Source organism: Varanus komodoensis, unplaced genomic scaffold (genome assembly GCF_004798865.1).
Source record: "Varanus komodoensis strain SLA01 unplaced genomic scaffold, ASM479886v1 scaffold2, whole genome shotgun sequence".
NCBI classification, from domain to species: domain Eukaryota; kingdom Metazoa; phylum Chordata; class Lepidosauria; order Squamata; family Varanidae; genus Varanus; species Varanus komodoensis.
Genome location: NW_025335568.1, coordinates 63440321 through 63464630, shown reverse-complemented (window position 1 = coordinate 63464630; position 24310 = coordinate 63440321). Strand labels below are relative to the sequence as shown.

The 24310-nt window shown below is 47.9% G+C and overlaps 1 protein-coding gene across 1 annotated transcript in view; it reads left to right on the top strand.

The window, feature by feature from the left end:
• Window positions 1-24310, top strand: part of NRXN1 (neurexin 1) — a 1090172-nt gene that overhangs the window by 704777 nt on the left and 361085 nt on the right.

The following is a 24310-nucleotide window of genomic DNA, read 5'->3' as shown; positions in this document are numbered from 1 at the left end:
TCCACCTCATCCTCTGCCATCCCCTTCTTCTTTTGCCATCTATTGTTCCCAACATTAGGCTCTTCTCCAGGGAGTCCTTCCTTCTCATTAGGTGGCCAAAGTATTTGAGTTTCATCCTCAGTATCTGGCCTTCTAAAGAGCAGTCAAGGTTGATCTCTTGGCGGTCCAAGGGACACACAGGAATCTTCTCCAGCACCATAATTCAAAGGCCTCAATCCTTTGGCGCTCAGCCTTCCTTATGGTCCAGCTTTCACAGTCATACATTGCAACTGGGAAAACCGTAGCCTTGACTAAACGCACTTTTCTCGGCAGGGTGATGTCTCTGCTTTTTAGTATGCTATCTAGATTTGCCATAGCTTTCCTCCCCAGGAGCAAGCTTCTTTTAATTTCTTGGCTGTAGTCCCCATCTGCAGTAATCTTGGAGTCCAGGAAAATAAAATCTGTCACTACCTCCATTTCTCCCCCATCTATTTGGACAAATTCATAAGGAATAGAATTATTAATGGCTATTAGCCAAAGGGCTATTAGCCAGCTAGAGTGTCCATATTCAGTGGCAGTTTTTTCTGCCACTGAATATGGGCAGAAAAAATGGGCAATTGCAGGACTGCTATTCTAATTTCTTCTCTGCGTGCCTGCTGCTCCTAGGCAGAGGCTGCCGCAATGGATGTATCCTTCGTTTGCTCTAGTAAGAAAGCAAGTCCCTATATTCTTCTCTAGATTTCCCTGTGTTTACATATGGTCTGTGTCAGTGGTTAATTGGAAAGAACTAGGAGGATGTTGCTTGGGTCCACGAATACACACCTGTGCTCTTAACTTGTAGCATTTATATCCCACCGTTCAGCCAAAATGGCATGCGAAGACCAGAAAAATAAGTCAGTTCCTGCTCTTTGGCTCACCATTAAAAGACACAACACATTCTGCACATTCCAGTTTGGAGGAACAGTGGAACTGAGCTGAAGCTGGGTACCAGCTGAGTCCATTGCAGCTCAGTGGTTTGTCCTTGGTCTGGCATCACTACAGCCTGGGAATCCAGCCCTGCCTACAGTATTTTTCCCCCTGGAGAATTTCCTTCAGTCTGCATCCAGAACTGAACTGACCTGTCCTCCAAACTATTGTAGTGATAGAAATGCAGTTTTCATCCCTATTCTCAGAATTATCTTTCTTTGAATCTTGCAGTGCAATTTTTTGGCTTATAAAATTCATATAAATTTGTATGTACAATTTTTGTGCCATTTTGTAAAGGGCACAAGAGTTACACAGACCAGTGCAGAGATGGCATGGAGCAGAGTTACAAATGGGCACAAGCAACACTAAGAGGGACCGAAAATAGCACAATCTGTCCATATTCCAGGTCATTACAGCCACAACTAGGTGTGTTATTTACAGGCACTTGTTCAGAGCAAGCTGTGAGGCTTTTCTGCAGGTGTCTAGCTAATACTTTCCACAGTCCCTGCCACAGTTGCCTAGAGATGTCTGTGTTAACCAACATTGTTGTGTCTGTAACACACTTTGGGTTCCATGACAGTGCACTGGTCAAGCTATTAACATGCCTGATAGAAGGATTTAGATGCTGACAGGCTCAGCTTGGGGAAATTTAAGGAACTCAAGATTTCTCCTAAATGGTTGTGCATCAGGGTACATGTCCCGGAACGGCATGGATCGTTTTTCCATGCTCCAATCACAGTCTGATCAAACTCTCCAGGAGCTTTTGGGATGGGAGGATGAGGACTCACTATGCTGCAATAAAACCCTTCAGCTGTCACTGTCGAGAAATGATATCCCAATCAGGGGGTTTTGGGGGTGGGGGCAGAATCTGCCATCTCTCTATTGTTGTTGTGATGTGCCGTCAAGTCAGCTCCGTGTTTGGCGACCCTATGAATGAGAGCCCTCCAAAATGTCATGTCCTTGGCAGCCTGCTCAGCTCTCGTAAACATTGCTACATAACTGAATTTATGACCTTGTTATGTGTAACAATGAATAAGAATTATGCAGGAGGGACCATTTAGTTGTGCTAGGTTATCATCTGTTCATATAACTCCTTTTTTCGTTCTGTGTGCTCCCCCCCCCCCAGCTCATGTGGGTTGCAGTGGCTTGTGCTACATCTGGAGAGAACTTAATCATTCCGTGATCTCAGTTGTGCCATTAAATCTTGTCTACGCTTCTGGCAAACTTGCCTCCCGTTTGCTAGACCTTGTAGTGATGGCTCATCTCTATCAGAAAGAGAGTCTCCTGTTTGAACCCTGGACTGTGGGTGGAATTCTGCAAACCACCGTCTTCTAACCATCACTGTCTTCTCCTTCTTCTTGTTGGAAGGGAGTCTTATGGCTAATGGGGCAGGATAGAAATCTGATAAATAAGGTAAAGGACCAACACCATCCAGAATAGTGTTGCCAACAGGGTAGTGGGTAGTGTTGCCAACAGGGTAGTCTCTGAGCATGCTCAGAAAAGTTTATTGCAGAGAAGTGGGTACAGAGGGAGGGCTTAGGTTTTTATAGGTCCCTTTGGGTTTGGGTGTCCCCTTCACCACCAGCAAAGCAAGCCCCTAGAGTTGGACGGGGCTGCCCAGGCCATCAAGCCCAACCCCTTTCTCAGTGCAGGAGTCCAGTGTAACTCATTCCCAGCAGATGGCTCTCCCGTCTTACTTCAGCCTTTGCTACCAATGGGGACTCCCCCCCACCCCCACCCCCACACACAATACTTCCCTAGGCATTTGGATCCAATATCTGATGCTTTAATCATTAGAGAACTTTTCCTAATGTTCTGCTGGAATCCACCTTCCTGCAACTTAAGGGTGATATTTTGGATCTCACAATGGTGGTGAACAGCTTGCAGCCCTCTTCTCTGTGACAATCCATTTCTTAGATGCATGACCACATTTGGGTTAGCACGGGGACCTCCCAGTGACTGTGGAAGCAGATGCCGATCTGCTAGCCCTGGAAACTTTCAGAAGGCTTCAGGGGTTTCTCAACAGTTGCTCATTTCATATGTCCTGGGAAAGGTAATGTGCGGGACAGCCTGGAAGGCTGGCTCCGAACTTTTACACGCTGGGCTCTGGCCTGGGCAGAGGGTGGCACGAGGGTGGTTTCAGATCAGAAATGCCTGAATTGGGGGAGCTAATTTCAGGACTCTTCTCCATTCCTCAGATTTTTCTCCTCAGATGTTCTTGCTCAAGCAGGTGAGCTCGCACCTGGCCTGTATGACTTCAGTAAGCAGGTGGGAATCCTGCTGTGGGCTTGCTTCCCAGAAAGAAATGAAAAGGTTTAATTGAGCTAGGAGACTAGCAAGTCACAGGATGGGCTATGCAGAATCAGATCAAAGATCTCCCTAGTCTAACATCTTCCCAGTTTCTCGGATCAGTGACATGCCCCTTCTTTTGTGCAAAGCGCACAAGGAGGGCCGGAATCCTGTCCCATGTGGATGGAATATGGGGAAGGGCAGAACAGCATCACCCTCATGCCAGAGCACCGCTCATGCCAGGGCTCACACACGTGCAGCCGGCAGCTCGCCACTCGGTCATGTGGGCTTCTTACCACGCGGTTGCATTCCTCTCACGTGGCCGGGCAACTTGCTCGTGGGAGGACGTCCCGTTGCCCTTCCAGGTTCCGGTGCAGGAGAAGGCGACCTTCTGCCGGCACTTTCAGGAACTCCTGCGCCTGCCGTGGGAGGCGTGAGGGGGGACCGAGTGCGAGGCAGAAGTGAAGCCTGGGCCCCAGCACACTCAGCAACCTTGAACTCGCTGCTTTCAACGCCGAGTGAGGCGTGTTCCACACAATCCCTGTTGCTGGTCAGGCGAAGTGCTAAAAAAGAGGGGGTGGGGCAATGTGGCGAGTGCCAGGCAAGGCGTTTGGGGGCATCAGGGACCCCAAGCACCACGTTGCCTACCCCAAGCCTAGTTCCCACTACATGTGCGGTTTATGTCCATTTAGGCTCCGTTCAAGCATTGGCTGATTAGGGTGGGCTTCATGTTCCCATTTTGCACTGAACCATCCTGTGCAAAGGACTTTCATCATTGGAGAACCTTCCACCTCCTGTTGGAATCCAGCTTAGATTCTCGTTACTTGTATGTCGCTTCTCTAACCCGGTGCCCCCCACATTAGCCACAATGGCTGATGAGCGCTGAGGAAGTGAACTTTAGGCCGAAGCACAGACTGGCCTAAACAAGCACCTCAGAGCTACTTTTGAGCGTTCTCTTGGCTATCCACAGCCTGCAGGAGTTCTTCTCCTTTGTCCCATTTGCTTTATCCCATTTCCAGAGCTCCCTGAGTGGGTGACTTCCCACCTTCCCACTCCACCGCTTCAGGTTTCAGCCTCTGCCTCAGGCATTTAGCCTGCTGTTTTGTGGACTAGGCATCGCTCCAGCCCAAGCTAGTGAGCGCAGAATCATTCCTGTGAAAAGAGCAAAAGTTTGGGAAGTTCATTCCCCCAGCCTTCCAGGCTCTCCTCTTATCTCAGGTGCTCTCCCAGGGTGCCTGGTAACAAAGGATATTGGGAGGATCTGCTCCAGGTTCCAATAGTGTGGGTCTCTATGAATTGTTCAGAGGAGCAGTTTTTTCCAAGCCACACCAATCTCACAGACTTTGGACCCATTTGGGCAGGAAGGGGCTTTGCACTAATTTACTTTTGTGCTTATTTGCATTAATGAATGCAGATTACTGCAAGCCTGGGCTCACACATCTGCCTGTTACTGCAGGTGCGGCCCATTTGGGGTTGATTTGCAAATTACTCCAAATCAAAGAAAATGCTGGTTTAAAAAAAGGGGGGGTTGCGAATAATTAGATGATGGAACAAAGGATTTCCTTTGACCTGTTCATCCCTGCTGATAGATGAGCACCCAGAAAACAGGCGGTTTTTATCTTAGAGAGGTGCCATTGTACTGCTTACAATCTCCTTTGCTCTTGGCTTTTGCCCAGTGTGTTAAACATTTTCTGTCTTTACCAGCTTTCTGGAACTGCATTTTCTGGGTGGTTCTAAAATTGCTTTTGAAACATCACCGCACCCTTTCATTAATTCATGTTATGTGAGCCAGCCATACTCCTTGATTAAGGAACATCCCTACAGAATCCACGAGTGAGACCTTCTAGCTTCAAGATCATCACTTCCAGCCCTTCCAAATGTGCCTTTTAAGTTACCCACATTTTTATATCGCCTTTCAAAAATTTCCATTCTGCTGTATCAGTAATTTTTTATGTCTCCTGCCAAAGTATTAACATAAGTTGGAATAAAATGAATAAGAAAGCAATCTCCGTCAGCAAAGTGGTTAATTGGATGTGCTGTTAAATATGCATATTAGGTAGGGCAGGCAGGAAGGGGGGGGCGGGGGATCTCTGCTGCTGTTCTTGCACTCAACTGGGCAGCCTCTGGCGCAAGGGCTCAGCTGTCCAACCCTGTCATGGACAGGCCATGATAGCATAATCCGAAGCATTTCTGATAAACATCTTTATACAAGCCTCACAGCCTTGGTGCACTTCCAGACGATCGATTGACTGGGGGCCCTTTGTTGTGCGTGAAGAAATATCAATGCACTATTGTCACTTATCAGTGAACAACGCTGGGCTTAGCCTGGTGGGGGGAACTGTGTGTTATAAAGCCACCCCACCCCCAGCAAACCCAATTCCAAGATAGCATCTATAAAACATGCCGTATTATTCTTTAATCAAGAGCTGCTCCACCCCTGCTCTGAGGAGAAATTAATTTGCTGCACAAAGGCATGGGTCCCTGCTGCTTTTTTCCTCATTTTCATTGCTCCCTGCCCTGCAAGGTGAGCCATGGACAGTTTTTTAGGAAGCTGCTTTGCCGGCCCGATTTTCTGATTTCGATTTCACGCTGGCCTTGCACGACCCCCTGCAGAGCATCCCAGGGTGCACTCTGAAGACATCTGATGGAGCAAACGTGTTCCAGCCAAGCGGGTCTGAACCTGGTTTGAAGATGTGAAGTCTAGGGTGGGTGACTGGTGGAAAAAGAATGAAAAAGCGAGGTGGGGGTGATTTCTTTGCCCCCAGAGATTTTCAGTTTGCCCTACAAAGAGGAGGTTTTCTCCTCTGTTTTCCCCTTTCCCCCGCTTACTTTTCCTCCAAGCATTTCTCTCTCTCTCTGCCAGTGTTATGCCAAAAGCCCACCTTCCGTTTTGTGGCTGTTTCGTTTCCCTGCGAAAGAGATGGTAGTTTTTCTGCCTCTTTTGCAGGGAATTTCGGAGACATTTCTGCATCCAGGGGCTCGGTGCTCCACCTCTACCCCATCTGGGGCTTTGCAGCTTCAGTGGCTGCGCGTCCTTCCAGGAAAGCCCCCAAGAAGACTTAGCCAGGCCTTCCTTCCTGGCAACTTCCCAGTGCTGCCTGCTGAGTTGCCTGAGAGCTGAGCAAGAGACTTTTTGCATTGGCTTTGTTGTTATGATCAGCCACAAGAAGTGCTCACTCAGATTTCAGGCTCTGGGCAGCTTGTACTGGAAACCTCCGAGGAAGGAGCTCCAGGCTCAGCCCTCCTGGGGATTCTCCAGGAAGCATACGTAGCTGACAAAGATGCAAAGCACACAGCAGGACAAACTTTGTAAAAGAAAGAGTACGCGCAAAACCCTAGCCACCTCCTTAAGGGAGGCACTGATGCCCTGCACACCGAGAAACTGTTCTGAAATTCTCCAAATGCGGCAAAAGATCGAGAGCCGGTGCGATGTGGTGTTAAGAGCTTGGGACTGAGACTTGGGAGATCTGGCTTCAGGTCCCCACTCAGCCATGGAGGCAGCTGGGTGACTTTGCGCCAGTCACAGGCTCTCGCCCCAACCTACCTTGCAGGGTTGTTGTGATGATAAGATTGGGAGCAGCAGGAGGAGAATGATGCAAGCTGCTTTGAGTTCTTTCAAAGAAAAATGGTGGGACATAACTCTAATAACTAAATAAAAGAGGCAGCCTGAACATATCGGTGCCCACACTCTTTGGGTTACGTGGCTACTTAGCATCTGTTGCTGAGTCCAAGAAGGAACTATTTCTAGCAGGAGGGAAAACATTGGGAATGGTGTCCCAAGAACGTTCTGCTGCCTGGACAGGAGTGACTCCTCCTTGAAGTTCGGCTCAGGGAGCTCCACAGAAGCGCATGTTGATCGCCTTGGCCAGGCCGTGCTCAGATGGGGAAACGAAACAGCCGTTAAAAGTATGGCTGAGCCATGCATGCTGAACTGCTTCCCTCCTGCAAGGGCACTGAGATCTTAGCATGGGGAAAGTGTGGGGATGAGAGGGTGGGCCGGGGGCCTGGGAGGTCCGAGTTCTAGTCTCCACTCTGCCATGGAGCTCACTGGGTGACTTTGGGGCCAGCCACTCACTCTCAGCACAACCAACCTTGCAGGGTCGTTGTGAGGCTAAAATGAGGTGGGGGAGGCTTATGTAAGCTGCCTCAGGTTTATCACGACGGAAAAGGCAGATTGGAAAGGCAATGCCACAAGAATCACAATCACTGTAATATTGACATTCTCAGGAACAAGTGTCATTTCTCTTCCCCATGAAATTCCACTCTCTTTGGGGTGGGGTGGGGATAAAAAGAGCCCTACAGTGAATGCAGTGTCGATGGTTTCCCTTTTTGTCCCATCCCCCTCACCCCCCCCCCCAATTAAATTCTCTCCTGGAGCTCCACGGTCTTGCTGTGAATTAAGGCTTCTGTGTGCATGTCTTTTGGTACTGTCCATGCGCATGTAGGAGCGAGAGAAAATGGTGCTCAGTGTCTCCACTCTGGGTGCTTGAATGGACATTTTGTTCAGTCCTGAGCAACCTAGTAGGGACATCTGTCTACAGGGAGGAAGGGTCTGCGCTGGGTGCCAGCGCTGCACCGAGCCAGGCTCAAAATGCTTGCACTGACATCTGTAAAACCCCACAAGACGTAGGACCTGGGTAACCCAGAAGAGCACTTTCCCCCTTCTGCACCTGTCCAGATGTTCAGATCTACCTGGGCCGCCCTCTGAGCAGGGCCAGCCTTCGTTCACAGTGACCTGAGAGAAGGAGCATCAGGTGTTCAAAATTACTGCTGTCCTTAATATATGTGGTCCAAAATTCAAGGGGATGTTGCATCCCATAATAACAATTGCAGAAGATTCTTTCTGCCATTCACCTGGGGTTAAAGCCAAGTCAGGCCATATTTATGGTGTTGGTTTTAATTCTTGGAAGAGCCTTCTTTGTATCTTTTATCATCTGCTGCATAAAGTTGATCTCTGTTTGCTCAGCAGAATTTCGACAGCTTTAGCAGCTACATCTGGCACAGTTGCCCCCTAGTAAAACTTGCTTGACAGCCTCTGAAAAGCTGTCCGCCTTGTGAAGAAGGACCTCATGAAGGAAGAGTCATAATAAAATTGGGCTAGCCGTTAAAATTTAAAAGTCAGATTTAACTTTTTTAGTGCGTTGGACATTGTAAAGGCCATGGGGGAGGGGCAGGAGCGTGGGGCGCAGGACCACTTGGTGAAATGCATAGATCAGCACTGATGTCAGGTTAACGAGAGAGAGAGAGAGAGAAAGGTTTACTTCCTTGTAAATGTTTACTTCCCATGGTGTGCCTTAATTTTGTAGCTGCATTCATTTAATTTTAATGGGGTTGTTTTCTTTAATACCTCCTCTTTGAGAACATGCTCCAGAAAGCTGAGAGTCCAAAGTCATAAGGAGGGTTGACTTGTTGCTGAGCTCACAAGCTTAGAGCCTAGCACAGGTGGCCTCTGGATTTCTTGGACTACAGTTCCCAGCATGGCCAATGGTCAGGCATTATGGGTGCTGTAGTCTGAATCGTGTTGAAGGTGCCTGGAGACATATCCCTGGAATGCCATTTGGACATTCCGAGAATCATAGAATCACAAAATGGTGGCGTTCAAAGGGGCCAGGAAGGCCATCAGGTCCATCCTCCTGCTCAGTGCAGAACTCCAAGTTAAACCATCCCTCTCAGATGGCTGCCCAGCTGCATCTTGAATACCTTTCGTGTGGGAGAGCCCACCACCTCCCTAGGTCATTGGCCGCATCATTGTTCTGCTCTATCAGTCTGTATTTTTTCCCTGATAATCCAGCCAGAATCTGGCTTCCTGCAACTTGAGCCAATTGTTCCATGTCCTCTGCTCTGGGATGATCAAGAGGAGACCCTGTCCTTCCTCTTTGTGATGGCCTTTCAAGTACTTGTGGAGTGCCGTCACATCTCCCTCCAGCCCACTCTTCTCAAGGCTAAACATGACCAGTTCTCCCACTCTCTCCAGTCCCAGACCATCCTTGTTACCCTCCTCTGCACCCTTTCAGTCGATTCCTGATCTGGCGGGATGCTGCAAGTGCTGAGTCACGCTTTTTGGTCCAGGCAGGAGCTCCATGCTGATGGTGGCGCTCTCCCAGGTCTGCAAACTCCAAGCAAACGTTCATGATGTACAGGGAAAATGATTGTGGTGCTAGGGTGACCAGTCAGCACCTGACTGGCGGTGATTGGCGAGTGCCATTTTCTTGGCAGAAAGGCGGAGAACCATAAAAATAAATATACTGAGACAGATGCACGGCCAACGGGTTGATCAACCATGATTCATTGCAGTGCACCAAGTGTACAGAAGCAGTATATTTCTAGGTACCAGATGCTGAAGACCTAAGAGGGGATGCCCTTCGTGGTCATGCTTGCTTGCAAGTGCCCCAGAAGCATCTGTCTGGCTGCTGGTGGAAACAGAACGCTAGTCCAGATGGCTCTCTTGCCTGAAGCCGGCCAAAGCCGCTCTTCTGTTCTTAACACTCCATGTTGGCTGGAACTTTGCAAGTGCTCTGGACACAGTAAGGAACTGTCCGTCCCATTCCCGGCTTGCGAACAAACAACAGATTTCTCAAATGCAAATCCGGTTTGTATTTTGTAAATCCTTCCACTTTACTAAATCGCAGGCTTAATTTGTTCTTAGGTGGTGCCTGCAAAAATGGATCTGCTCCCCTTCTGAATGGCACGTTTAATTAACGAGTTCTCCCTTTTCAAACATTCTTAAGCAAAAGTGCAGATTCTCATTGATGGAAACACCAAGATAAAGATCTTGTGTGATATAGGAATGAGTGAAGTTACATATGCAAATAATAGCTTGTCTGTGATGTGGCTTTTGTCTCCTCTAGTACCAATTCATGGCTGGTCTATAATTAGGAAGAAGGAAGGGAAGGAGCAGCCAGCGTAGCTGAGTAATACCCTGTATGAATTTCAGATATGATCACAACAGGGCTTTGTAAACGCGGGGCTGTGTGATGCCTGGAGACTGTGTGCAAGCACAGCCTCCTACCCAAGCAGCGTTGCTCTTCTCGTGTGCAGGATCCTCCAGGGGCCAGTCCGCATAGGCAGGTTCACCGCTTAGTCATGGCGGCATCAAGCGCCGGCTTCCATGTGAGGAGGAGACCTCATAGGCAGAACAGCCAGATGGGTTCGAACACAATCCCCTTCTGGCTGAGTAAGGGGCAGGGGTCCCAAAGGAGTCATACATGAGACCGCCAGTGGTGCATGTGCAGCCTTGAGCTGGCCGCTGGAGTGAAGCGTGGCCCATTTGCCCCCGCGTCCACTTCTGTGCTTGCTTGCAGCCGTGGTGGGAACACTGGGCGCTTCCTGCCCAAGGAAACTGAATCGGGCTCCTGCTCCTTCAGGCTCAGGAGAGTCAGTGCTGGCTGGATGTGGCTGCTCCGTGTTCCAAGGAAGAGTTTTGCCAGCCCTTAGGAAATCCTGGAATTGAACTTAGGCATAATGCACGCCCGTGGCCACTGCCTTGGACATGTTCTGGACTGGTTCCTCACAGGTGAAATTCTTGGTGGGTTGCCATTGTGGATTCCCCTAAGATGTGGGTCCTCAAACTATGCCCCGTGGGATGGATCTGGCCCGCCGTGGCCATCCATCCGGCCCGCACCGCTGTTTGCCTCCCGCGTGCTTGCTGCGTGGGCAGGGAGATGGTGGCTTGCTCGCTTGGAGATGGTTTTGGACTCGCTGGGAGATCTCCGAGCGAGCAAGCCACCGCTGCGCACGCCCAATGCTGCCTTGTGCATGCAATGGCACCTCAGCGCCCGTGGCCCCAGGCACCCCCTCCTCAGCGGCCCCCAATGGTAACCGCAGCCTTTCAACTGGCCCCCTGTTCAGAAAGTTTGAGGACCCCTGCCCTAAGAGGATCCCAGGTGGCAGACAGCCAGGTCTCTTTTGTTTGTGGAGGAAGTGAAGTGCCTTGCCTCTGAAGTCTCAAATGCCGTAAGGTCCCCTACGTGCTCAGTTCAGGGCCAGTCCGTGCCAGTCTAATCCGCTGCTGTTGAGTCTGAGCCAGCCACGCAGTGGCCAACCGAGATGGCGACGTCTCAGGGCAGAACACGGAAGAAGGTCCTTGCCCATTTCCCGCAAGGGCACCCAACCGGAGGAAAGTGACTTCGGTCAGGGCGCGCCTTTTCCGTGTGCGCATGTGTGAAACAGACCAGGGGGTTCTTAGCCCCTGGCCTTAATTCAGTTGTGCCTGCTGATTTGATCTGATAACTGGAACAGTGGATCAGGCAGGGAGACGGGAGCCTGGACCGGGTCTTGAACTGTTAATCTAAGGGCATGCGGAACATGCAAGGAGACAGATCAAAGAAGTCTCTCCACCCTTGTTGGGGAGGGGAAACAGTATCATATGCAGGATTTCCAGGTCCTGTTTGCTTCCTGATTTAAGCAGCTAGGAGATTTACCCTTTCCCGTTGTGGACAATCTCTGCCCTGCCAGCTCAGTTATAGGAGCTCGGTCTGACAAGCAGTTGCATAACACAAGACAGGGAAGAATTTATATCATTGGGGTTTGCGAAGAAAGCCACAAACATGCATCCCGAAGCATACGGCAGCTATCTTAGTGGGGGGAATGATTTCTTAAAGGCTCCCAGCCCCAGCCTTGGGAGGCTTGCAGGCCCGTGGTGCTAATCAAGCTGCCGTTCCTCCACGCACAGAGAGCCAGGGCTGGAATGTGGGGACAGCCATGTTGTCTCATAAAGTTTCAGTCCATTAGATAGCAATGCTTTTGCATGACTTGCCATGTGTGTTATCAACATATGCTAGGAGTCAGCAGAGTGCAAGTTACTGCTGTTCAGGCCAGCCTCAACTTCTGCTCAAATTTCTGATGCCGTATGCTTTGGAAGGAATATCTCTCGGAGGGCTTGTTTCATTTAATCACATAATTATTACTATGATCGCAATTTAGCAGTTAAGTGATGTTGCATGGTTACCCCACAGTAAGAGGAGCTGCCGTCTGGTGACCGGACCACGTGAACTCGGGAGTGAGGTGTGTTCATCCCCTTGTTAGAGAAATCCGAGAGTTCGATGGAAGTATGTAGGCATCAGAGCAAAGGGTCGGTCTCATCCTGGAGTTCATCAGAGCACATCTGACGGACCTTCCTAAAACAGGAACCTTCACTTGTTCGTTCATACTGTCTTCCTGCCCAGCTCCCGAAATGGCACCATCCCATGTAGTGCTGCTATACCACCAGCTCAAGCAAAAGGCTCTTCCTCATTTGAAATACCCATGTAGATTTATATCCCACCTACTTATTGCAAGAATGAAAAGCAGTTTTCAAGCTTATCCTCTTAGCGCAACAACAACCCTGTGAGGTAGATTGGGCTAAGAGCCTGTGACTGGGCTGAAGTCACCCCATTGGCTCCATGGCTGAGTGGGGACTAGAACGCAAGTCACAGGAGTCCCAGTCCTGCGTTCTCAACCACTACACCACATTGTCTCCAATTACACACAACACTGGAATGCCAAGTCAGTTTTGCGGGGGTAGGGGATGGGAACCAGACTCTTACAATGAAATGTAACTAGATTCTGCCCTAATGCTTCTCGAAAAGTGGGATTCTATAAATTTGGGAAAGCTTTGCAAAGTAGAATACAAGACTTACCAAAAGCAGCTTTCAGTGGTTCTGTTGGACATTCAACCAGTAACTGCTCTCTTTCTTAAGTTGGAAGGTACCTTTTTATACATGCACATTTGTGAGGTCTGCTAAGACTACATAACCTATGATGCCTTGCAGGGAGGAGTACAACACATGTGCAGATTCATCAAGACTGAAATGTAAGTGAACAGCAGAAAACTGAAATGGGTCCACATTCTCAAATAGAAATAGATTCCAGGTTCATAAAGAGTGTCAGAAGTATTGCTGGCTGGGTTATACCTCCTCCTCCTCCTCCTCCTTGACCTCTTGGCTGAGGATGCGTGAAAATTCACTTCAGTTTGTTTTGAATTGGGATTTGGGATTTACCCTGTGAACATGGATTTGGATAGTCTTTGGTTCAAGCTTGCAATGTGATTCATGGACCCTCTTCCCTGCCCCCTCACCAAAGAGAATGCTTTGAACAGCATGTAGAAATTTGAAAAATTTATTCTCTTGAAAGATGTGTTCAGATACGCTTCAGTCAAAAGCAGAAGTGTGTACATTACAAATATGTACAATGTTGGCATTTTCTGAAGAATACATGAGAAAATAGAGATATTTATAGAAGAGTTAAAAAACAAAGATTGCTCTCTGATATGGACTTGAGTCAGCACAAACTGCAAGAGGGAATTTGGAGAACTTTGGCAGGTTTGGATCCTGTGGATTTGCACATCCCAAGTTTGGGCTGGCTTGCCAGGCCTTCCAAGGATTCTCCATAGTCCATCCTTGTCGTTCCCATTTCTTTATGACCAGCAATCTCACACTTCCTGCCGGCTTCCTGTTTCTGTTGCTGAGAGCAAGACTCCCCACAGCGTTACAGGAAGGTGCTCCTGTTACTGTGGTAGCGAAGCCCTTCTGCTCTGTCCCAGGGTGGGGTGGGAGGATTGCCTGTGTCTAGGCTGATGGCACGGACAGGTCGCATCTCACTCCGCTCTGCATCAGCTAGATGGGATCCGACTGATGGGATAATTCTTTTATTAGGTACCATCTCACTCAACCACCCTTCACTGCAAGGATTCCAAGGCAGTGTGAAAAAGCATGAATAAAATCATTCACACAAACTTATCTGAGAGAAAGTATTTGCAGAAAGATATAAGCATCGTATAATCAAAAGCGACAACCTATGCATGTGAACATGTAGACTTCCAGATATTCCTGAATTGCTGCTCAGCGTAATCCATGGCGAGGGATGGTACAAACAGCAGTCTAACGGCATCTGAAGAGCCAAGCATTCCTTAGCCTGATTTGTAGCAACCCGTTCAGCAGGGTTAACACATAAGAACATGCAATGCGAGATGCCCTCAAGATGGCTGTGAAAACTGAAAGATCTTAGCTGGGCCCTGAAAGGATGGGCCCTGTCATCTCAGTGCTGGTCAGGCTGCTGAATGGATCCTCTGGCTCTCTTCCCCCTATGCTAGCAGGACAGGCATCCAAGGAGCATAGGTCAGGCCACTGCCAAAGCCCTACAGGTGCCCGAGCCCTTGCAGCCTCGTAACCTGTGTGCTCACCTGCCTTTCCCTCTGGCCCAGAGGCCACTCTGGTGGTGGTGAGGAGGAGGAGGAGCAGAAGATGCCACTGCCTATTTGCTTGCTGGCCCTCTGACCGTCCAACAAGCGAGCGGTGGAGGTGATGCGAAGGAGGGTGCAGAGCACATGACAACGATGGCGCAAAGGCAGACTCGCTGCTGGCCCACAGTGGACCTTCAGGGAGTTCTGGCTCTTGGGTGGTGTAAAAATGCCCAAAATAAATGAATACACCTGGAGCGGGCTCTACCTGCTTTCCAGGGCTTTAGGTGGTGGGTTGACAGACACCTGCACCGCTATGTAAGAGAACTCCCAGAAGGTGCATCCAGAGATTGATGACAATTCAGAGAAGCTGAGAAGCATTTGTAAAAGCAACAGCAAAACAAGGGGCCTTTGAAACAAATGCTCAGTGCTTGGGCGTCTGCTGGGAATTCGAAGTCCAACCCATCCATTTCTACCAAAAACATCTCTGCGAGACACAGAAAGAATGAACCCAGCAAACCCCAAGCCCCGTTTCTTTTCCTCTGCCAAAACAAGTTATAGTGTTATAAATACCAGCTTCAGACCTTTCTGTCATAAGCATTTGTTCAAAGCTTGGCCAGAGGCTCCATTTATTGTATTGTATATCTTAAGTGTGTTTTGCAAAAGCACCTCATATTTTATCAAATTCCGGATTTATTCATTTTTTCTTTTTTTGATTAATGCCGGGGACATTTTCCCCAGTGTGGCACAATCCATCATGCTCCTAATCCAATCTTTAAGTGAAAGGTATTGTTGGATCTCTCCGTAATAGAGCTATTCTTCTTCTTGCTGTCGTTACAGCTCTCTCTTTTGCCTCTTTCTTCATGGAGGGGAAAAAGTTTGAGCTAGCGAGGATGCTTTCCTGGGGAGAACATGGTCAAGGCCCTGCATGGCCCATCCCCACACTCTGGATCCTGGAAACCTCTTTAATTACAGCCAGGAGTGGCTCGCAATGATGAAATTTGGTGGCAGCTAAGCCTGGCAAGCTGGGACAAGCCCCTTGAGCTTGGCGTCAGGCAGCGCATTAGAAGGGAAGGCTGCTTCTATGCAGGCCTGTCTGTTGACAGTGTTTTATCCTGCCATGGTCTTTGGCTGGCACGTAGAAGAAAGGCTGGCTTATTTCTTCATTTCAATTTTTTCCATACCATCCCTTCACAGAAGTCTCGGAACGGTTTACAACAACACTGATAAAATAAAATAAGAATAAAAATAAAAATATCACAGCATCTAACATTTGGTATAAAACCACAAATTAAAACAATTGAACAATTCAGATATCAGGAAAATAAAAAGGTTTTCGCCTGGCGCCGAAAGGAAAGAAGTGTTGGCGCCAGGCCGACCTCTCTGGGGAGCGTGTTCCGCAGTCGGGGCACCACTGCAGAGAAGGCCCTCCTCTGGGTAGTCACCCTCCTGATCTCTTTCAAGGATGCCTCCCGGAGGAGGGCCTCTGCCTCAGGTCTCAAGGGACGGGAGGGCACATGGGGGAGAAGGCGCTCCTTCAGGTAGCCAGGCCCCAAGCCGTTTAGGGCCTTATAGGTCATCACCAGCACCTTAAATTAAGCCTGAACTTCAATTGGTAGCTAGTGTAAACAATAGAGGACTGGCATTATATGTGACTTGGGTATAGTCAGGGGTCTGGATCCAAGGTCTAATAGTGTGTGTGTGTGTGTAATCCTGGCAAGTATTTGCTGCCAAGAGGACAAAACTTGGATGCACAATGGGAAAGCCTGAGACAGGAGGTAGAGTTCATAAGGATGAAATGCCCAGTGTGAGGGAGTGAGCAAACCTTGTTTCCTTGTAAATACACCTATATGGGAGCTTTTGCCCCCCAAAGGTCCCCAAAAATGCCCTCAAGAAAACCACACTACAAGAAACACTCTGGGTTGTGCCTGGCCAGCAAACAGACACGGTCGGCGAAACAGGTTGGACAATCAATCCCTTGTAACCTCACCGTGACAGGGCTTCAAGAAGACCCCAAGACGGGCCAGCTTCTCTGGGTATCTGCACAATTTGATCTCCTCTTTTTTATCTTTGTTGTATCATGTTCTGTGTTTTCAAAGTTTTATTGGATACCACCCTGGGAGGGTTGATTCTAAAAGGCAACTCATAAATCGGGGATGTCAAAAGATTTTCAGTTCCGGTTCTAAATCGGTTTTGAGAAATTACTGAGGGCTGCAACCAGGGATGTCTGAGGCCAGAGATAAAGCAGGTGAACCAGCCCACCCCTGCCTCCCGCCCCCAAGTGCCAGCATCGTTTAGCAGAAGATCCTGCTGCCATTAGCAATGCTGTCGGGGGGTGGGGGGGGCATTTCCATCATTCAGAAAAATGGGGAAGAATGGGAAAAGCCAGGAAACGGTTGGGAAGGCTGGCATGTCTTACAGGATAGGTGCCTTAAATTATGGAAGTGTGGCTTGTTTCGTATTAGGGAGAAGAAATACCGGGCCAGGTAAGAAGAAGTTCAAATCAGCTTAAGGCTCAAGCTATGAAAGTTTAAACAAAAAAGGCGAAACTCCCTTTGTAATTCTGTTTTTGTCTAACATGCACAGGTTGTGCTGTCAGTAACTGTGCATCATTTAAATTTATTCATGTATTATATCTATATCCCACCTTTCTCCCATCGTGGAATTCAAGGTGGTGACGTGTGGTTGCCAGGTGGTCTCCCCTCCAAGCTCAGGCCATCCCCAGACCTGCTTAGCTTCAACAGAGTCAGTTCCTCGTGTGCCTTCAGACCATAATCTGGGCACATCCTAATTTAGCATTCTTTTGGACTTGGTGATGATGGTACACGTGGGAGAAGCAAGGGTGTCTGAGCTGGCTGAAATTCTGCGGTTTGTCTGGTTCCCATTCTTGTTTGTGATCTTATTTTTTGGGGGAGGGGGGATCCTTCAAATGAGTAAAGGACACTTTTGAACAAGGAAAGCACGCATCTCTCAAAATGACACACTTTGCTCCATGAATTAAAGTGTGCCAGTGCAAAGTTTTGAAAGCATGCTCGTTTTCTGCGTATAAATACAGATTTGGGAATGGATTAACATTTCTGCAGATCATGCACTCGCATTTGGACTTGAGGCTGCAAACAGCACTTTTGAGGGATTTGGGGACGGCACTGAAATCCTCAAACATCCTCAAAGGATGGTTCACTGCATCCTGCCTGGTGGTTGGATGCTTCCGTTGCACCAGGAGACCTCATGGGAGGATCTCTTCCTCTCCAGAAGGCAGGAGTACGAAAGCTTCCGTGTCACTTGGCAAATGTCTTGCTAGCGATTTCTCTGAATCCAGCGCTGGGTCTCGTGCCTGGTTAGTCTTGCTGATTTCATTCCTGCACCAGCCAAATGCTGGTAACTAACCAGGAGGCCTGTAGCCAGAGGAAGGCCAGAGGACAGAGTGGCCATCCTTACGGAGGCAGCGCACTGCTGACTCTCTGCACATTTACGTCTCACTTGGCGAGGGTGGCCGTGGCTGACGCAGCAGTATTGACCCACGCTGCTGCATCTGCAGGATGCCCTCCTTCTGGGATGTCTAATTTGCACACTCGCTGGAGGACTTCCAGCCTGCAAAGCGAGTTTATCCGCCCCCAGTGGCTGTACTGAGTTCATCAAGGTGTGCTGAAAATATTGCCCCGTTTCACTCCTGAGGTGGTTTGGTGGCAGGATGGGGAGAGAAATTTCTTTATCCAAGCTGGAGATTTCTTGTACTTTAATGATAGGCTTGTGTGTGGCAGGGGCGGGGAAAGTAGTGGTTAAGTGAATTGTCCCCATCGCTCTATGAAGTCCTTAGTTCAGTGAAGCAGTGGGGAAAGAGGATGCATCAATATTACAGGGCCTCTTTTGACCCCAGGGCCAAATTCTACTTTGGAGAAGCTCTTGAGGACCATCTCCATCACCTCCATCTCATTATTTTCATTTCTGTACCACCCACAGCCAAAGCTCTCTGGACCATTTACAACAATTTCGAGTGTTTGCAAAAATATACAACACACAAGACAGTGATCCACAATATATAATAATTAATAACTTTATATGAGAAGGGCTAGCCACTTGAACTCCTGAAGCATCTTTTGGATGGGGCTGGCTCTGGGTTTGACCATGGTCTACATGATGATGTGATGGTAGCAGCTGTTCTTCTGTGGTCAACGCTGGGCAGCCTGGAGCTCCAATTTTAACAACTTGGTGTCCTCTGGATATTTCAGAGTTCAGTTCCTATGAGACGCTGCCGGCTTGGCCGGTGGTCTGGCATCCCAGGAGTTTGCAAGCTGGATTAGGTGGCCTTATGCTAAAGCAGGATCTGGCTATTGGGGTCTGAGTTTCTTGCAGTTTTGAGCAGCTAAGAGGAGTCCCAGAAAGCTTCATCTGTGGAGTGGTAGTAAAATGAAAACGATAATGATGGTAATACCGACTCTGTATTTTCACATTTCACTCCCTCTGCCTTTAATCAATCCATCAACGTGACTATCATTCATAGCTGTGAAGCTCTCTGGGTTGTTTGAACAGTTCCTGAACAGGACTGTGACAGAATAACAACATCCATATTTCCCCCCCCCCCCATATGCAATTTTAAAACAGCTGTATCAAAAATACTGATTTTATCTCTCCCTGCCATAAACGCAACAGGAACTGGGCCAGACGCTGTTGCTCCCTTGACTGTTCCGTAGAACTGGGCCGCAGGCTGCAGACCCAGCGTGCCTGCTGGGAGCGGCACTTCGCGCACACCTGCGTCAAGAACCGGAGCGTGCACACGACAACTTTTCTACTTTACCATTCAGGAGTGACATTGGTCTAAACAAACGTGATTTGTTTTGCCTAATTGTCTGGGAGTTCAATCTGCTCAGTGAAGGTGCAGTAATTAAAATGCATCTGCGTCTGCCTAATGCTTATGGATAGCCCTTTAAAGACATGCTGAAATGTGTTGCACTGCACCTCTTTGTACCATATTTCTAAATCACACTCTGTCTTTCTCTCGCTGGGTTTTCTTCCCCTTAGTTAACCAGTAAAAGATATAACAATGCACCACTTACCTTGTCCTTCTGTAGGGGTAATTATCTGATCAGATGACCTGGGTCTGGTAAGGGAAAATGATGTGTAATTGTTTGATGCTATCAAAGCAAGCAGAACTTTCTGTATTTAGCTACTGGAAAGGAAATCTTACCAATTTTGAGATTCCACCTTACACTTGCAAATAGTTAGAGCCCAGCTTAGATAAAGAGCTGTCTTATTTTATTTTATTTTATTTTATTTTACTTTACTTCATTTTATTTTATACAGCAAGTTTTAACCTAAAGGTCACGTGTAACCATTCCTTCATTTGCAGTCAGAACACGTACAGCTGAAAAATAGATTTCCCACTCTCCAATCCTTCCAAAAGAGCATTAAAAAGATGCTATTTATTTATTTAATTTGTGTGCAGCCTAATAGCCAAGGGTTTCCTGGGCAGTTAACAAAGATGGTATGTGGTTTCTATGCTGTATTAATGGCATGAAAATGGCCGTGCTGGATCGGACTGAGCTCCTGCATTCTGCTTACAGCAGCAGGCAGCAGACTGCTTCGTGGGAATGGTGCAAAGCATCAAGCTTCCCTGAGGAAGTTGTTAATGACTTTGAGGGCATTGCAGCCTGCGACTGCATTAATTCCCCCCCACCCCCAAAATCAGCCTCCTAAAGTTTGTGGGAACGATACCAGAAGCTATGGGTGGGGATTGGTGGAAATCACCCTCTGTTAATGCATTAAAACGACTCTCAGGCCCAAATCACACAACCACGTTCATCACATCATGGTGAGGTTGTCTGAATTGCCCTCTGTTAACACCAGGTGAGACATACTGATTTGTTTAGCGGTTTAGCCCGCCTGTACAAGTGCTCAAAGCAGCTCACATCATTCTCTTCCTCCTACTCTCAGTCTTATCCCCACAACGACGATCCTGCCATGCCTGCTGATTGGATGAACCCTTCAAGAGTTAACATTTTATCAGATTGCATACACTGGCCATATGTGATGAAACAGAGTGAAGAATGCACAGCAGTGATTCGAGCGCATCTTAAACGATGAACTGAGAACAGTGAGCCGTCCCGAGGCTATAAGCGATGGGACCGCATACGAAACCTCTAAATAAATAAATAAACAAACAGAAAGCACCAGCCTGGAATACAGTGGTAGGATCTTCTGAACTCCTTCCTCCAGTTCTCTCTCCACCCTCTCTTTTCTGGTTGTTTGAGCTGATGAAAGAAAATCAGAGAGAAGGCTTTCCAGAGCTCATATTCCTAATATTCACATGCCCCCCACTTTCTCAGAGAAAGAGAGAGAGAGAGAGACCTTTTTGAAGGAGGAACTTTCAGCCATGTGAGACTCTACCTGAATTCTCAATTGCGATGGAGAGGACCATCCTTGTGAGGACAAGGCTATGAGGAACCATGTGCCCAAAAGGGAAACATTGGAAGTAGAACTTGGCTGTCAATATGCATCTGTTCTGTGACTTTAAAATAATCAAGGCAACTTAGTGGATTTAGTTAAGAATGACAGTAAAGCAGATATCAGTCTTGCAAAGATGCAGACCCAAATCAAACAGAACAGCTGAAAGAGGAGTTCCCAACCTACTAGTCACTAAAAGCCTAAGTGATAAAAGAAAAGAGAACAGTCTTGCTTTTGGCTCTGAATCTCATCAGACTGCGCCAGCTAAATAGTCCTGGAGAAAAGCATTCTGGAGATGTGTTGTTGTTATGTGCAGTTAAATTGTGTGACATATGGCCACTCTATGAACGAAAGTTCTCCAGAATGTCTCTCCCATTAGAACCCTACTCAGTTCTCCTAAGTGCAAGGCTGCAGCTTCCTTTATGGATCCAGCCCACCCCATATTTGGGGAGGTAGGCTGCCACCACTAAAAAAACCCTTTCCCTAATCACTGCCTGACTAACATGTGATCTAAGAGTCCCTCACAGGATAGCCTCAGGTCATCCTCACAGGCAGTCATTTCCATGTGATGGGACGCAACCATTTATTCCTGCAGTCCTTCTTTCCCACACTTGCTTCTTTTATTCCCAGGATATCCACGCTCCTTTTCATGATCTGAGGGAGGAAGAGACGAGTTTATCCATCCAGGTCCTGCCTTATTTTACTTTGCATCTTTTGATGCCTTTGTGAGCATAACACAGGACCCTCCATGGATTGCACTCGCCCAGGTGATCAGCTTACGACGAACAGCAAAGGTTATTGTATGCTTAGGTTCAATCTTATTAAGCCAGTAGATCAGATGCTGAAAACATTGTGTACCACCAGGGGAACAAAAATTGCCAATAATGTTTTCTGAAGGAGAAGGAGAAGGAGATTCCGCAATAGTTCTCACTCCTTCCTACCTTGAAAAAGCTGATTTAGGACAACAGCAATAGTGAATTAAGCTCTTTTGAAGCTCAAGTCATGCTTTCCTTCCAGAGAGGATGTGATATAAAAATAGCTGTGTTGCATAAGCATTTGGAATCTTCTTTTGAAGAATGTCTGGAAGCAGGCAGCCTGCACCTCGCTGCTTTCAGTTTCTGAGAACGAGGCACAGAGACCTTGGCGATCTAACTCTGCTGGCCATGTTGGGAGGGTTGTGGCCATCGCTTTTCCACCCCATAATTTTGCCAAGGACGAACTGGTAGTGCATGTGGACTGCTGTGAGGAGTTAGTGCTCAGCTCTGAACTGAGTAGGATGGGCTGTGGGTGGTGATCCGGCAGAGGATTCTGAGCTCCGCATCTTTTGCAAATGCAACACAAGAGGTACAGGATGAATGGAGCCTGCATTATTAACCGATGTGGCAATATTAAGTGCATATAACACATATCAAAGCTGTTTATCAGGTGCAGACCTTTAGAGTGGATGATCTGATACACCTTTGTCCTGCAGGGCAATTTACTTTCCTCCTTGCACTTCTCATCCTTGCGCTGGATCAACAGTAGGAACCTCTTTCATGCCAGGGGATGCTCATTTCTCCAGACCAAGAAGTATATTTGGCTGCATCACTTGACTAGACCTCTCAGGTGACCCCAGTATATGATCAACAGAAAATTGTTACGGCAGGTATGGAAATACACCTCTAGATGCTGTTGGACTCCCCATCATGCCTCCCCATTGGCTATGGCAACTAGGAATGATGGCGGTTGCAGTCCATCAGCATCCGAAAGGTCATGGCTTACCCACCCCAGGCCAGCGCCTCTATCTGTTGAGGTGCCATCTGTCACATCTCTCTCTCTCTCTCTCTCTCTCTCTCTCTCTCTCTCTCTCTCTCTCTCTCTCTCTCTGCCATTGCACATGAAACAACCCACGGTGGGCTCTTCACACAGGGCTGCTTGTGCAAAATCTGGGGCCCAAGCCCATGAGGTGGAAACAGAGCACAAATCTGCATATGCTAATTTCCCCCTGTCTTGAAGTCTTTCTCTCTCTCCATGTGCGTGTCTCTCTTAGACCTTGTTTCATAAGGGGCACTCCTATTTGTAAATAGGGATATGTGGAGATGGGAGAGGAGGGCATTTGACTTTGGGCTGAAATATTTTGGTAGGGGGTAGCACAAAGTGAAGTGCAGGTGGGTTATATTCTCATATAACCCCAGTCCTCTATCAGCTCCATTGGCTTCCCATCAAAGTCTGGGCTCAATTCAAGGTGCTGGTTATTACCTATAAAGCCCTAAACGGCTTGGGACCAGGATACCTAAAGGAACCCCTTCTTCCCTATTTGCCCTCCCACCCCCTGAGATCGGCAGCAGAAGCCCTCCTCCGGGAACCCTCTGTGAAAGATATTAGGAGACCGAGTACCCGGAGGAGGGCCTTCTCTGCGGTGGTGCCCCAACTATGGAATGCGCTCCCCAGAGAGGTCCGCCTGGCGCCGTCATTATATGTTTTTCGGTGCCAGGTTAAGACCTTTTCATTTAATCAATATTTTAATATGTCTTAATATTGAATTTTATTATTGTATTTTATTAATTTGCAGCCAGAGTCGGTCATCAATTTATTTATGCTGTTAGCTGTGCAGAGACATTAGTAATTGAACAGCATACAAATTTTATAAATAAATAGATAAATAGCCAGCTAATCAAAGATGCCACAGAGACAATCAGGGCTCTGTTCCCTTGTTTTAGCAGTGACCTGTAGGCGCAAGGGGGTGGTACAGGTGGCCTCTCACAGATTCAGGGCTCCAAAGGTAAGATTCAGGGCCCCTATTGTAATAAGCCACCCTCTAATAGAGCTTCTCTCTGAAGGATTCAGAGCAAGGTAGGCCTAATTCTCAGTGTCCAGGGCTGGGAAGAGAGAACAGCTTTCATCTCCTTCCATTGTTTCTCCTCAAATGAGCGAATGGATGATGGAATTGCACTGAGGGCAAAACTCGTCCCTTCCTCCAGTTCATTGGCAAGATATGCAGACAGAGAACCCCAGAATGCAAGCCCTCTGTGAGCAAGGATGCATGCTGCCCCCCTACACACACACGCTCATCCACCCCAGGCGTACTTGGTGCCAAAACAGCGCATTACCCGAAATCTGTGTCTGTCGTTTTCAGCTCTGGTTTTCATTTTGACTCTGGGGTCGTGCAGGGCTCCTGATTCCTGGTCCAGATCTTAAAAGCCCCCACCCCCCTGCCTAACTACCTCACATGCTAGGGCCTGGATCAGCACCCTGCACGGAAGTAAACATGAAAAGAAATATAGTGTTTGTTTTGGTATCCACACTCCTTTGCCCTGGCAAATATGATTTCTCATGAAACCCAGAAGGATGCAAATAAGCTGCATAACAGGGCCGCAAAATTATACCCAGGTTCAAATTTTCTCTAAAATTCAGTGCCATTTGTGCATTATAAAATGGTTTGCCTGTGGGTTTCTTCTGTGCAGGTTTGTTTCGTTGTTTGTATGTGGCAGTTCGCTTCCA